Source organism: Patella vulgata, chromosome 5, assembly GCF_932274485.2.
Source record: "Patella vulgata chromosome 5, xgPatVulg1.2, whole genome shotgun sequence".
NCBI classification, from domain to species: Eukaryota; Metazoa; Mollusca; class Gastropoda; family Patellidae; genus Patella; species Patella vulgata.
In genome coordinates, this window is record NC_065883.2 from 2,471,196 (window position 1) to 2,486,785 (window position 15,590).

General features: G+C 34.7%; 2 long non-coding RNA genes across 2 annotated transcripts in view; both read right to left on the reverse strand.

Annotated features, from left to right (window-relative positions):
• LOC130012861 (uncharacterized) overlaps window positions 1–14,206 on the reverse strand; it is a 57,458-nt gene extending 43,252 nt beyond the window's left edge. Inside the window, exon 1 of the long non-coding RNA XR_008788120.1 lies at window positions 14,126–14,206. This is a non-coding gene — a long non-coding RNA (uncharacterized LOC130012861). The remainder of the gene's footprint in view (window positions 1–14,125) is intronic.
• LOC130012864 (uncharacterized) lies at window positions 66–1,527 on the reverse strand. The gene is made up of 3 exons (XR_008788124.1): window positions 1,213–1,527; window positions 632–727; window positions 66–301 (listed from the first exon to the last, which is right to left on the reverse strand). It is a non-coding gene; the product is annotated as an uncharacterized LOC130012864 (long non-coding RNA).
• Window positions 14,207–15,590: the final 1,384 nt, after the last annotated feature.

The following is a 15,590-nucleotide window of genomic DNA, read 5'->3' on the forward strand; positions in this document are numbered from 1 at the left end:
GTAGGTAATCGTATTTCCAATTCAGGCTATTATATTTGTATTTATTGAAGAAAGTCATTAATTGTACCAACTGCAGCTACAGATATTTCTAAAGAAACTGTTTCAGTTTGCGGTAAGCGACATTTAAATTCGTTTTTGAAATAATGCATCTTGTTGGGACATTGGGTAACATACATTACAGCACCTGGCTTACAAATAATAAACTTTCTGCTGTCCAACTCATTAACTTTCAGGCGATCCTTCTTTTCTCTTAATAAATGATCTTCCGTAGGACATGGATTTGTTTTGTAACTCCATGAATCTGTAATTTGAATTAAACAAAATCTATCACGTTCTTACAATTATTAGAGATCAACATTTATCGCCAAATACTGCATTCAAAAACGATCTGTGATATCACAATAACTGCAGGGAATCTAGTAGCTTCGTACGTTCCTAGGGTGACATAGCAGACAAGATTTTCCTGGGAATCTTCAAACATATAGCAGCTTATTGCGCTTGACTGTTATTCTATGATAGATGTAAGATGGCATATCTATCGGTAAATTTAAATAATTAATAATAATATATTGGATAGATTAAGATATGGAACAAACTAAATGTCATTGTGATAGAAAATAAACATATTTACCTTGGGCCAGATATATGCTGTATTCACTGATCTGAATATCAAATAATGTACAGTCGACCTCTTGACCATATCTACGACACACAACTTCACTCCGCACTAGAATAACAAATAATAACAATCTAATGATAAATTTATATTGGGTACGTAATCAATTTCCGATTATTTTTTTTATTGGTTATGATTATATAATGAAGACGTGGTAGAATCGCACTGATTATTATGTGTGTTACTACATGTAATGCCCCCGTCTGTATGGCGACCAGAAAATGCACAAGTTCGCCGGCAAACGTGAACACAACGCGAGAAAATGTCCCAAACTTTCCAGGTCAGATCGTAGATCATTGTCGTCGATGGTGACCACAGCACGATATCTGGCGTTACCACCACGCTTTTACCACGCTTATGGCGATCTTGGCGCGCTCTGAAATCACTGACGTCGCCGTAGCAGCGCAATAAGGACGCCACCCAGGTCTGAATTAAAAGGGTTATATATAAACCACAATTCACGTTGGGGCGGGACGGCCTTACCATTTTAAAACATCTATACGCATAAAAGAAAAAAGTATTTAAAATATACCTACTTGTTTCGTTTTTAAACATGTTAACCAGCTCATAAAAATCATTTACAATAATCCCTAGACTCTCAGTCTGGTTTGTTGGATTTTTGTTATTCTGGCTCTTGTCAACAGATGGTAAATCGTCTTGATTCGATGGTTTATCTTGTGTACCACATGTATGTGCTTCTGCATTCCACTCCTGTCCATCAGGACATTGAGTAATAAACGAGTTCCCATCTTCGTCACATTTTATAAACTTAGTGGGGTCGGGACTGTAAGGATGTAAAATCCGTTCGCTATTACCAAATAGTCCTGATGTACAATAATTATCAAGATATAGAACATCTAGAATAAATATAAACATGCTGTAAATCTTAATGTCTATAGACAGTCCAACAAAACATACACACCGAAGAAAATGAAATATAATTTAACAATATATAAAAGTATTTAAATGAAATTCTGCACCGACTTGGTTAATGAAGACGGGCATACACCATACAGTGTGCTGTGAGAGAAGTTTTGCCCGGACAGCGGCATTACGGTCTACTCATTTATCGAATTCCAACTGCCAAGGTTTCTTTACGTGCACCTCGGTGTTTCGTTCCATTCGAACGCCTAGACAGTTGTCCTTGCCAGGCCCTCTGTCCTGCACCACGCCGGAAAATCCTGAATGACTTTCTCGGTCAACAACACGGGACCTGCAGGGTAGCGAGCCAGCGTCTTACCCTTTTAGCCACAGTGGCTACCTGACACAGCACAGACAATGAGAATTGTCATAGGGAATAACAATGATCTTTACAAAAACGCTAATAAATTTACAACATACATGTTTTTAAAACAATACAAAAACCGGTGATGTACTAAATTAATTCCATTTTACGACACGAAAGGCTAAAATACACCAAAGTTTACCCAAATGTCAACATGTATATGAAAAATTTTGGTCAGATCTTCATGTAGAAGAGGCCATCTAAAGTATATAAAAAAAAGAAACGGAATATAAATCTGTATTTTATTCAGATTGACGTATTTCAGGCAATATTTCAAGATTCTTACAGGCATGTTTATCGAGCACATAATTTGTAAAACTAATTTCAAAATAATTTCTGAGGAATATTCGAGCTAGCGCAGACTGTAGCCCCACCCAAGAATTTCATAGCTTATTCAGTATATGTACTACTGGTCCAGCATCTCTCATAAAAACCTATACCGAAATATTTTAATAAAACAATTGGCAACATTTTGGTACCTCTGTTCAAACACTATCTGATCACAATTAAATGAACTAAAATAGGGTCTTACTTTTGTTCTCCAGTAGATACATACCAACTCATTCGAGCCAAGCAACATTAATAATTATCTTTGTTTAAAGGACAATATTGGTCCCAGTCATTATCACATATGTGATAGAACTGGTTAAACACGTTCCAAATATTATTTTATCACAGAGATCATTGCTACGATAGATGAGTTATCCCTTTACATAACTGAATGAAGTGACGGGTGATGACAGATAAATGGGCGAATTTCTGCTCACTGTGAAAGGATATCTGACAATTCATAAACAAAATTGACTCTCACTAGATAAGAGAACATGAATAAAAAATAGAAAAAGTCCGTGCATTACCATGTTTTTATAAGTATAGATAGGATGACCCGTGCACTCTACAGAAAGTTGGTCTCGACACGGCTAAATGTGCACGCTTCAGTTGCGTGTCTCGAACTGATTTCTGACTGCCCCGCACTCTCTTTGAGTCGATAAATAGCCATGCACGTGCAATTCTCTACAAATATATCAACTATTACAGCCGTAAAAAGTCTATTGTTGACGATTTTGAATAGCAGTAAAATTTAGCTTCTTGGTTATTACAGCAGCTTTAGAAATTACGTTTGTTTTTTTTTTAAATTGCTATATCATTAACTGTACCGTTAAGAGCGGCGTCTTTTGGTTTAGTACAAATAATATCTCTGAAACACTCGGGTTAGACAGGAACGTGATACTAGCAGTAGTTTCATTTTACTTTTACAAGATTCTTAAAACAATTGTTGAGTTGTCTAAAGTGCTTATTTCTAAATTCAATTTCTTGTTCTAGCTTTCTGTTATGTTTCGTAAAAAAGTAGTCTTGATTATCCCGACCTGTCAATCAGACGTAGAATGATCGATAGACTGGTTAAGCGAGACTAATTTCAAAACAAGGGCACGTAACCTATCTTTTACTCAAAAGTGACTGGATGTTATGGACGACACTTGGAACCAGTTTTCAGTCTATTATTTCTACATGATTAATGGTCATAGCTTATTAAGTACAACATGATCGTTTATTTAGTGACTATAATTGTGTGAAACTGATTTGAGGCTTGGTATATATATAAATATTGTGGCGTAATTGTCGAGATATTTGGAGATATTTATTTATGGTGGGTCACCCTAGTATAGAATGAATAAAAACCCGTGAATGTACAGACTGTTTCTATTTTTCTCTTGTCCTCTTATCTAATGTCAGATATACGATTACAGTCTCATACAACAACTTTTGGTCTTCGAAGGAATTTTTAGTGAGCAGAAATTCGACCATGTATCTGTTATCACCCGTCACTTCAGCCAGTTATATAGAGGGATAACTCGTGTTTTCCTTTTGCGTTCGTCACTTCCTATTGTTGAAACATTGATTATTCATCTATCGTGGCAATGATCTCTGTGATAAAATAATATTTGGAACGTGTTTCACCAGTTCTATCACATATGTGATAATGACTGGCACCCATATTGTCTTCTAAATGCATGATGCAGTTTTGGGAAAATAGTTGAAAATATCTACGTTGTGTTTAGGTGTCCCTGTCTTTAGTTTGAATAAGCACCATTACTACATTTTATTAAAATTCTTTAAAAAATATAAAAAGTTAACCGACGATGGATCACTCTGCCCAGTTCATATGGAATTGATTTGTTCGGCGAAGCAGAGGCGTTTATAAAATTACATATCATTGCTCCCTAAAAGTGGTTTTGTCCCCAGTAAAAATTACAGAAGAAAATATATCGAGGTTTATTGAAAACACAATAACAGTTCTAATAAAACTGACGACCGGCGGATAAGATGTTAAAATACGAAACTTTGAATTAAAATGTCATTTGAAAACACTACGTATAGTGTCCTAAAAGTGGACAAACACTGGTTTCGAGTTGCATTCAGGGCGACTGACGTCCGGTTGTATCTTTGAAGACTTGGTACCATCACCGGATTTGGTGAGTTTGAACTTTAAAACTACAATGACTATTAAGGCGATGCCAAGCAGGGTACCAAGTACCCCACCTACAATTCCAACCACGTTGTCAGACTGAATAACAATTGGTGCAGCTCTCGTAGTTATTTCAACTGTCTGAGGAAATACTTTAACTGAAATTAAAAGTGAACAAAATAGAATGCCACAGGAGAGATGATGGAAGAATGTCATCAGTTTTCTGTCAAGTATAAATATTGAAAATAACATTTATTCCGACTGTTTATAGTAGGGGGGGGGGGGGGCAAGTGTTTTAACGTGTGCGCGTCATGAAATCACAAGGTCTGTCATTGAGTCAAGTTGAGTGCTAACAAGGAGTAGGGTCGCCTGCTAAAGAACATTTGGTACAAGCGAATTATTGAAATAAAATTGGACCATGTTAGTCTCGAAATGACCTTTTGATTTCACTCGCACACGTTAAACCACTAGCCCATCCAATGCAGCACCATGGGTCTTCTGTCAGACGTGGAGAGCGGGAACTGCAAAACCGGTCGCCACATCCTGCGTACGACCCATGCATCTTTTCTTACTACATATCTTAGTAGCCTTGTGATCGTCTAGAATTTGTCTCTAGCTGTCTTTACTTTTTTTTTTTTTTTTTTTTTTTTTTTTTTTTTTTTTTTTTTTTTAAAAACCCAGTTTATTAACCAACAACATACATATACATATATATAAAACATGCATATATAAATCATGAATATAAGTATAAATATAAATCTGTAGATAATCTAAAAACTAGGATTGAATAAATATTACCTATATAGAGAACATAACGAAATGTATATTATATATATGAATAAATATTTTTAATGATTTTGTTTTATCTTCAGGATGTTGTGTCCGTCTTCTGTGTTGTATATTATCTTAGTTTTCATTTCGATGTATGAAGTATAACTTCTGGTATTTGGAACACTTTTTTTGACCTTACATGAGTAGATATAGTATTTTGATAACAATATAAGTAAATTAACAGTATTTAATTCTTTTTCATTTTTTAAATTCTCATGTATAATTATACCTAAGTGTTTAATTATACTAGTAAGATTAATATATATATTATTATAGATTAATATTTCATGTAGTTTCTGCCATACTAATTGAGCATATTCGCATTGAATGAAGAGATGATCGATATTTTCAATTGTAGAATTACAAAAATCACACAGTAATGAGTTAGATAATTTCATTTTATATAATCGATCGTTAAGGTAAATTACATGGTGTATATATCTAAAATGAAATGTCACCATTTTTGAATCTCTAGTTATTCTTCGTATCTGTGTAAAAATGTGTTTAACTTGGTCTTCTTCTAGGGCAATACTATAATTTTTTTCCCACCTGGCAATAGCTGGTGGTTTTGTGTAGTTCTTTTGTACAAGTTTTTTATAAATGTCTTTTGAGGTTATATTTGATATATTTTTTTTGTATAATTTTTCTAAAAAATTATCCAAATTTACATTTAATCTATTGTCAAAAATTTTAGTATTCCAACTGTATTCCGTTTCCGATATTGTTTCCTTTACCTTTTTAATGTTAACCAAAATTTGATTGATCTCCATTAACTTGATAAGATCATTATCATATTTGGAAAGATTGATGTCTGCGATATCCTCAACAAATAAAATGTTATCGTTAATTAATATATTCTTGATTGAAGACTTATTGTTAATTCTTAGATTATGGTTATTCCAAATCAATTGATTTCTTAAGGGAACCAATCCGTCAATATAGCACGTGTATATGTTATACCAGTTTTGAAATAGATTTGTATAAAAGGGTGTCGAGATAATGTCTCTAATATTGAAGTTAGATAACGGTATTAAATATCCATTCTGATTTTGTAGGATATGTTCGTAAATAATTTTCCATGGTTGTTCTTGTTCGGAGTATATTTTTTTTATCCAAAAGATACTCTGGCTTTTCAACAATTCATTAATGTTTATCATATTTAAACCCCCCATTTCAAATTGTTGGGAAATAACATTTCGTTTTATTTTATCTGGGCCTGACCACAGGTAGTTATATATAATCGTATTAAACTTTGAAATGATATACTCTGGAATATTTATCGTTAATGTTGGGTACAGTATTTTAGAGATACAGAACGTTTTTATAACCTGGATTTTGCCTATTAATGTTAAATTTCTTTTTTTCCACCTATTCAGTATTGTTTTGATATCCGAAATCCTTTCTTCATAGTTGTATTTATTGCTTAAACATTTATCATTTGTGAAATAGATTCCCAAAATCTTAATTTTTTCTTTCTGTAAAATTATTCCGAATTCATTAGCAATGGATTGTATATTTTCAGTTTTACTATTTAGGTCTGCTATCTCGGTTTTGGTTGCATTGATTTCAAGACCGGATACTTTACTAAATTTCTTTAATATTTCGAAAAGGTGTCTTGCTGATTTGAAGTTTTTCAGTAAACAAGTGATGTCATCAGCAAAGGCGGTCAGTTTTAATGATTTTTGTCCAAATTCTATGCCTTCAATATATTTACAGTTTCTAATATTTTGACATAATGTTTCTAAAACAAGGTTAAAAAGGTTTGAGCTACTTGGATCCCCCTGTCTAACTCCTTTACTTACTAGGAAGTGCTTCGTTGAGAAACCATTGTTCATAACAGTACATGTAATATTATGATAAAGGGTCTTAATCCACCTCACAAAGTTTTTTTGAAAGCCAAAATATCTAAGCACTGAAAATAGATAATTATGATCAACACTGTCATAGGCTTTCTGAAAGTCTAATGCTAATAATATCCCAGTGATTTTTTTCTGGGCTGCTAGAGTAAAACAGTCACTTATTATCCTGGTATTTTCCTGTATGTGTCTACCAGGCACAAAGCCTGTTTGATTTGGATGAATGAGGTCGTTAAGGAATGGTTTTAGTCTTATGGATAAGGATTTGCTTAAGATTTTTACATCTACGTTAATTAAACTAATTGGTCTCCAGTTAGTTAGTTGAGTTTTATCTTTTCCGGATTTTGGAATTAATTTTATTACTGACTGTCTCTGCGAATTAGATAAGGTTCCATTTTCGAAGGCACAGTTGAATGAATTAAGTACATGGACCCTTACAAGTTGCCAGTGTTTTCTGTAAAATTCAACAGTAAGTCCATCGTTACCTGGTGTTTTGTTATTTTTGAATGATTTGAGGGCAGTTTGACATTCACAATCACTAACCTTGTGTTCAAATATGTGTGTTAAGTTGTCTTCAATTACTGGGTGTGTATTATCATTCATTATAAAAATATTTTGTGTTTGTATAGATTTATTCGTTTGTGAATACAATTTTCTGTAAAATTTATAAATTTCAAACTGAATTTTGTTAGAGTCTGAAATCATTTCGTTATTTTCATTCGTTAGTCTTTGAATAACCGTGTTTATTTTGTTTCTTTTTTCTATTCCAAGGAAGAATTTTGTATTTTTTTCTCCTTCTTCGTGCCACTGAATTTTTGCACGTAGGATTGCCCCTTTAGTTTCATCCTCATAGATATTGTTCAATTTAATTTTCACCTCGTCAATACGGTTCAAAATGTTTTCAATATTTTTTGTTACGTTGGCACTACCTAGTTTATTCTCGTAATGATAAAGTTCGTTATTCAGAGTTTCTTTTAATTTTCGTTTGATAGTTTGTTTACATTTGCAGTACAGTATTGTTTCATGTTTAATTTTAAATTTGAGAAAATCCCATAGCCCCCCCTTATCATATTGATCATGATATGAGCTACACCATTCTTCTATCGACTTTTTCAATAAGTTATAGTAATTGTTATCATTGTTTAAATCATTATTATAAATCCATAAACCTGGACCTCTTCTTTCATTCACGATAACGTATTCAATAAAGACTGCGGAGTGATCGCTTATTGTATTACGTATAATAGAGCAAGATTTTATATAATTTTGAGTACTCTCTGATGTCAACCAAAAATCAATTCTACTCTGTATAAGTGGTTTATTTTGTCGCCATGTAAATTGCCGCAGTTTTGGTTTTCGTATTCTGAATATATCTACTAATTCATATTCATTAATAAGTTCTTTTAAAGCTGCTAATCCCTTGGATTTTACTCTGTAATTACCCCCACTTCTGTCTAAGTTTGTATCTAACACATTATTGAAATCTCCTCCCACAAATATTATATCATATTCTTGGTTAGAAAGAGTTTTTGTAAGTGTATTACGTAGTTTATTAAAATAAGCATTTTGATCACTGTCGGATGTTGGACTGTATGTATTTACAAGAACTGTAATTTTTTCTTCAGCTTGTATTATTAATATAACAAAGTACCCATTTTCATCTGATATACTCTTAATGACTTTTGGTTGAAAATTCGAATTGAATAGTATTGAGGTTCCTGCAGAATTTGTTGAACCATGAGAGTAGTAAATTGTCCCACCCCATTCTCCTTGCCAAAAGTCTTCATCTTCCTTTGTACTATGAGTTTCTTGTAAGAATATTATTTGACCCTTTTGCTCTTTTAGCCATAGGTAGACTTTTTCTCTCTTTTGTTTATTTCGAAGTCCCCTGACATTAAGTGAGAGTGCCCTTATTCCTGCCATTTTAACGGACAATATTGTATTTTATAAATTATCTTCGAGATGTTATTTAAGGTAATATTGGGGTTTTTCATGGTTGTATATTTAATAATAATGTATATGTGATTGTATATTAATGTGTGTATATTATATGGTGCTTGTTGAAACTGGTTTGTTATAATTCGCGTTCGCTTCATCCTCCTAGGTTGTTAAATTGGAGAGATGTGTACAAGGTGTTTTATGCTATAAGTATAATTAACACAATCTTTATTTTGTATTGATTATACCATTGCGCATGCCTATTCTTATTCACTATCTAGTGATAATGATATATGACATTACATGATATAAATACATAAATGATATAAATACATAAATGATATAAATATATAAACGATATAAATATAATAGTTCGTCCTTATTTTAGTAGTTATAATTGAATATTGGTGAAGAGATGTGTTTGTGGTGTCTCTGAATACGATATTTGATGTCCCACCGTAGTCACCACCACCCTTGGGTTTCCTCGATAAGTGAGAAGCCTCACCTAATTGAATATATTCGTTGGATGATTATCACAAAAGCCTGTGACTGGTATTTACAAATTATATTTTAGTCCAAAATTTCCAGTCTGTAGCGTACTTGCGTAACAATATTTGTGACTGGTTATTAGTGTTTGTACCTATAACCGAATTGGGTCAATGCATGGTCATGTACGAGGCGTGTGTCAACAATAATATTTACATCATGCTTTAAAGATCCGTTGACTGTCTTCTTTGGTCAAAAGGGGCTGACATGAGTTTGTCTCGAAAATTTTCGAATAAGTTAATCTTGATTTTTACTCTTCCTTTAGATTTTGCATATACCTGACCATTGTAATACCACGATTTTTCTACACAGTCCATGTTATTAGCCCTATTCATTAAACTCAGATTGGATTTGGTAATGTCGTCAGAAAATTTCACGTTTTTTTCAGCTACTATTTTTTTGTGTATCATTAGGTTTCGTTTGGCTTCCGAATTCGACATTTTTACTAAAATCAGGCTAGGTTTATCGAAATTCCTGGAAGGGAGGGGGTGAATGGCTGTTATTTCAGTTGGTGATACCGAAACTCCAATATGCTTATGAACAAACTTCATGAATGTTTCTTTCATAGGTTCGTCACTGTCGGGAAAATGTATGCCTGATACTCGGATATTGTTTTTACGAGAGTATTGCTCGTTGTAATTAGCCATGCTTATGGCTTCGTTTATTCTCTGTCTCTCAGTTTCGCTTGTTTCCTTCAATTCATTAAAGTCGGCCCTGAGTTTATCATTTTCCTTCCTTAAAAGCTCGTTTTCTTTCAGTGTAGTATCAAGTTTTTCGTGAATTGCGTTAAATTCTTCTTTGAAGCTTAACAAGACCGAACTAGTAATATCACTTACTATTGTTTTAATATCATCTTTTGTTAACATATTATTTTTCATTATTGTGAGTTTATTGTTCATATCTGTCATTTCTGTAGCGTTGAGGCTTTGCCTTCTTTGATCAGTATCTATTTTCTTAAACGCTCCCCTAGTGCCCGACGACATTATTTTTTGCAGTGGTATGAGTTTTATTAATACTGTTCAACACGCGTGAGTCACTTTAACTCCCAGGTTTGTTATACAGTCACACTATACTATAACAATATACCCTGCTTGTCAATCTATAAATAGGTCAATATCTTCACTTTACAGAAAAAAACTCACTTACAAGTTAACGTCTTTTCCGATCTTCTATATATATTTACTAGGTATTCACGGATATATATAGTGTATAGTTACCGATTTTTAGTAAATAGTTTCACATATTTTAAAGACTATTACATAAAACACCTGTACACATCTGTGTGTGTTGTTGTCAGGTCGCCACGTTGTGTATTTACTTCTTACTGTTTTCTTAAGACAGTTGTCTTACCAGGAACAACAATGCAACAGTTCTTTTTTACATTTTATATATCAGCTGAATACATGGATACAAGCATAATATAGATTACAATAATAAAATCATTCTCTCAAACCTAATTCAGCCAGACTTGTTGGGCGAGCTAATTTGCGTTTTAAATAAACTCATACCATAGCTACACTGACAATAGAGAATAATTTGTAAAGATACAAATATTGTTTAAACCATCTCATATCTCTATTCCTTGTCTATAAATTTAAAAACAATGTCGCAACGACGATATTACTACACCAACCTCCTGTTTTTGTCAGATGAACCAACAACTATCACTATTTTACTCTAATATATTTCTCAGACTATTTACAAACTGTAGATTATTGACTCACCGCATGCATTGTTAACTTTTTCATTAACGTCAGACAAGGCTACCTCAAATTGAGTTCGAGTGTCAGGTTCAAGAGTGAGACAAGTTGCGAACAAATCCTCTAAGCAGAATGAAACGGTCTTCAAAGCACTGTAAAATGAACATAAGACTTATTTGAGGCAGTTTTAACACAGATTCAATTTAAATCGGGTGGGAGGGGGTATCATCCTACAGGGGCGTGTCCAAGAATTTAAACAGCAGTGGCGAGGGAGAGAGAGAGAAATGGGGTTTAACGTCCACTCGACACAAATTAGGTCATTTCGGGACTAACATATGGTTTAATTTTATTTCAATAATTCGCTTGCGCATAGGGGTCTTTAGCAGTGGGAGGAAACCGGAGGACCCGGAGAAAACCCTACTCCTTGACACGTACAACCGGGGATTCGAAACCACGCCAGTCGACTCAATGACAGACTATATGATAGAGCGCGCGCACGCTAACCATTCAGCCATCCAACCCCCCAGTGGCGAGGGGGTCCAAGGTTGAGACAACGTCAAGTTTGCCGTTAGAAGGTCGGGGCAATTTGATCAAATCAGAAGCTTTGAGACAGTATTTCTATGGAGTAAATGTAGGAGATAATAGAATTCTCTGTGCCAGCAGGGGAGGGGTGAGTCATATTATTATAAATACAGGCGAAACGATTACATATATACTCTTTAAAAAAACCCACGCATGGTGACATTTCGTCGTCGTTATACCCTCGCTGAACCAAACTGTTCTCTAACGTTTCTGTGGACATACCCTATGTGTCTGAACCCATTGAAGTCGGATTTGACGGTGTCGTCGTATTTCAAAACAACAGCTCTAACTTGTCTCGCTCGTAATCCGGTTTCACGTAGGCGTCTATGGACTGTCTAATCTGAGATCGTACGCCGTCTAGGAATTGCCGCTGCAGTACAGGTCGCAAATAAAGTAACCGGATGTGACGATCCAGGGTAGGTGGGGTCACTCTTGTTTGACCTGAACTTGGGTGGTCACGTGTTGAACGTCGCTGTCGGTACCTATTCCAATGGCGAGAAATGGTACTCTGGGAAACATTCAGCAACCTGGCTACATCTGTCTGGGATTCACCTGCCTGGGGGATCACGTGGCTAAGTGGGTAAGACGCTGGCTCGCTAGCCTGGAGATCGGGTGTTCGATCCCTGCATTGACCGAGAAAGTTCGTCCAGATTTTCCGGCGTGGTTCCCCCTTGTCAGTGATGCAGGACGGAGGGCCTGACAAGGACAGTTGTTTAGTCCTTCGGATGATACGAAAAACCGAGGTCCCGTGTATATATTGGAATGCACTTAAAAGATCCCCTGGCAGTTGGAATTCGTTATAAGAGTAGGCGATAGTGCCGCTGCCCGGGCAAAATTTCCCTCATAGCACACCGTATGGCGTATGCCCGTCTTCTTAGCCCAGTATAGGAGCAGAACAGTAGGACGTTAAACCCCATTTTATTTCATTTCATTTTGCCTGTTACCAATAGCGTTGTTGTGGCATCACTTGATTCGTTGAGTGTTTACATGTGCAACTGATTTTGAAACCGAGAACCCCAGGATTTTAAAGGCCTTAGATTTGGGTTTCATGCGACAAGCTTGCGAAGCTGTTAAACTCGTGTGCCTTGGTGCAATCAAGCGAAAACAAATTTCGGCAAAAAGTATGACCAGTCACAATTAGTTAGCCTACATTTAAAACCAATAAAGAATTTCGTTTATCCTTACATGATGACATTAAAAACAAGTAAGATTTATGGAAACAACGACCGCGTTCAAATAAAAAAAATGATGAAAAATGGGCAGTGCGTTTCTTTTTTTGAGGAGTACTCTGATCAATATATTTTATCCTTTACGGTTGTTCTGCCAGCGATTGAATCAAAATTTATACTTACGGACAAAGTTGCCGCGGATCGGACTTGTCAATAGCGTCTAGGAACGAAACACATTTCAAGGGGTCACAGTCTGCACTTATAGTTGAAAACAAGCTTACAACTAAGAAAAAAAGATAGGATTCTGAATTTTATACGTCATACCTGAAGGCAAATAAATTCATATTCAGTAAAAATGACAAATGACATTACCATAGTATACTATTCAAAAAAAGTAGGGGATATTTGATTTTTAAGTGTTATTAAAGTCACCTAATGAAACTGACGAAGAAACAAATGACAAAATGAAATGAAGTTCACATTCATCGATTTATTCCAAATGATCGTTAGACTAAGTAAGGCACAGACTGACCATTATAAGGGTAAAATGATACCCGGGGTCAAACAGCAAAGTTACCACAGCATCACAACCAAGTCAGTAACGAGTAAATCCTCCTCTGTTTGCCAAACAAGCATTGATCCAAAGTGGCATACTCCTTATGAGACGTCTAAGGTCATTTTGGTCCAGATTGTCCCATTCCTGTTGCAACGCAGCAGCAAGTTCTTGGACATTGGTGCGTTTGGGCGTCACATGTAACTGGAAATGTTTCTTCTGTTAGGTTCTATAGTGACTTTTTTCGTAGTCATTTGCATATTTTAGTATTATGCCCCCAAAATCAAATATCCCCTACTTTTTTTGAATAGTATAAGATAATATCGAGGGCAGTGTGTCAAGTTTATTTCAATAATTCGCTTGCGCCTAGGGGTCTTTAGCATTGGGAGGAAACCGGAGGACCTGGAGAAAACCCACGAGGTTAGACAGGCGACCATACTCCTTGTCACGTACAACCGCGTAACAAAAAAGTAGGACGTTCAATCCAATTCATTTCATTTCATATAAATTAACAAAACTCACCCGTAAGAGTTATAAGGAGGATACCATTCATTGTTGAAAGCCCTACCACAGTAATCGACTGCCTTTACACGCGTCACGTCTTGATAAACAGCATTCATATATTAGCTTTCATAAAAGATCTTGCTGGCTTCTGTATAGGTACATGTATTACCCAGTATATTTATAGCCGTCATGACACCAATTTTACTTTATTGGGGCATAATCAAATAAAATAGAAGCATATATATAAAAATGTCAGGTATTTTTCATCCTCACAGTGTTAATCGAAATATATAAGCCATATACAGGAAGAATTAAGACCTTTAGAGGCCATAAGCACTTGGTGGCCCGATAACATGTAATTCCAAATGTAAGCAATATTAAACCACAAAATAAAAGTTTACTATTCGAAATTTAACAAAACTTAAGATGAAAACAAAAACTGTTGGGTTTTTTTTGTGCATACTTCCACTATATTTATTTTTGAAAAAATTCTCCTACTGTTTTAAATTGCAAATTCTTTGATCAGATCATCTAAACTTATTTTACGTAACATATCTGTTTCGGAACTTATTTGAGATAAGGCTTCCGCGCTACTGTGTTACACAGACTTTCTGTTGGGATTTTTAATATTATGTCAATAGAAAAAAACCCCAATAAAACAGACAGCTCCGATGGACTTATTGTGAACCAAGCCATTTGTAATTTTGCAATGTGTGGTCAGTGGTGCATAAGACAGTAGTTAATTTGTGTGGTACCTTATCTTCCCTTGACGTCCAAAGTTTGCTTAATGGTTAATCCAGACATACATATATATTATGCATGAAATATGAAATGGTTCATTAATTATCTTAATCTAATCCGAGATTATTTTCAACTCATTGTTCCTAAATTATACCCATATAAAACAAATTAATTCACACGTATACATGTTCTCTATTAGTTATACATCAATGCTATATAACCACAAACAATTGTAACGATAGACAATTAAAACCACAGTGTTGCTATGTAAATATGTATAAATTGTTGTATTGTGTCCATCTTATGCAATGGCATTATTTCTGACGAGCTCCGGAGATGAGCGAAAAGTACTTTAAAAATCTTAAATGTTATTAAACCAATATTGTATTCAGCATACCTTTTATCTTTACATCGTTTACCTTGAAACAAAGTAGTGCAGCTTTACGGTTGTGATAATATTGTTGGATCTACTAAGAAAGTTGTCGGGTGACCCCCAACAGAAGATTATGGAAAATATATGCTCTGGTCATATAACTTTTCAGAAAGAAACGTCATATACAATATGTTTTCGGCATTCTCGGATGTGTTATTGAAATTGTTCAATTTGTTAGTCCCAAAATGACCTGGTTTGTGTTTTTTTCTCTCTCTCTAGATTTAACTATCACTTGGATATCTGATGTTAATGGTATTCCATCTACAGGAAACCAAACGGTTATTTTATAATAATAACAAGGAATTTAAT